This window comes from Pseudophryne corroboree, unplaced genomic scaffold, assembly GCF_028390025.1.
Source record: "Pseudophryne corroboree isolate aPseCor3 unplaced genomic scaffold, aPseCor3.hap2 scaffold_253, whole genome shotgun sequence".
Lineage (NCBI taxonomy): Eukaryota > Metazoa > Chordata > Amphibia > Anura > Myobatrachidae > Pseudophryne > Pseudophryne corroboree.
In genome coordinates, this window is record NW_026969189.1 from 857,083 (window position 1) to 858,252 (window position 1,170).

Sequence of the window (1,170 nt, forward strand, 5' to 3'; positions counted from 1 at the left end):
ATATCGGCAAGGAAAAGCTGTATTGTACCTTTGCATTTTTCTCCCAAACGAAAGACACTAGAATGAAAATTTTAAAGCATCCTGTTAGTGCTTCATCTAAACGTTATAGCCCTGAATTTTCCAATGCCTATCTCTTTGCAAAAGAGAGATATCGGCAAGGAAAAACTGTATTGTACCTTTGCATTTTTCTCCCAAACGAAAGACACTAGAATGAAAATTTTAAAGCCTCCTGTTAGTGCTTCATCTACACGTTATAGCCCTGAATTTTCCAATGCCTAGCTCTTTGCAAAAGAGAGATATTGGCAAGGAAAAGCTGTATTGTACCTTTGCATTTTTCTCCCAAACGAAAGACACTAGAATGAAAATTTTAAAGTCTACTGTTAGTGCTTCATCTACACGTTATAGCCCTGAATTTTCCAATGCCTAGCTCTTTGCAAAAGAGAGATATCGGCAAGGAAAAGCTGTATTGTACCTTTGCATTTTTCTCCCAAACGAAAGACACTAGAATGAAAATTTTAAAGCCTCCTGTTAGTGCTTCATCTACACGTTATAGCCCTGAATTTTCCAATGCCTATCTCTTTGCAAAAGAGAGATATCGGCAAGGAAAAGCTGTATTGTACCTTTGCATTTTTCTCCCAAACGAAGGACACTAGAATGAAAATTTTAAAGCCTCCTATTAGTGCTTCATCTACACGTTATAGCCCTGAATTTTCCAATGCCTATCTCTTTGCAAAAGAGAGATATCGGCAAGGAAAAGCTGTATTGTACCTTTGCATTTTTCTCCCAAACGAAGGACACTAGAATTAAAATTTTAAAGCCTCCTGTTAGTGCTTCATCTACACGTTATAGCCCTGAATTTTCCAATGCCTATCTCTTAGCAAAAGAGAGATATCGGCAAGGAAAAGCTGTATTGTACCTTTGCATTTTTCTCCCAAACGAAAGACACTAGAATGAAAATTTTAAAGCCTCCTGTTAGTGCTTCATATACACGTTATAGCCCTGAATTTTCTCATGCCTATCTCTTTGCAAAAGAGAGATATCGGCAAGGAAAAGCTGCATTGTACTTTTAAATTTTTCTCCCAAACGAAAGACACTAGAATGAAAATTTTAAAGCCTCCTGTTAGTGCTTCATCTACACGTTATAGCCCTGAATTTTCCAATGCCTATCTC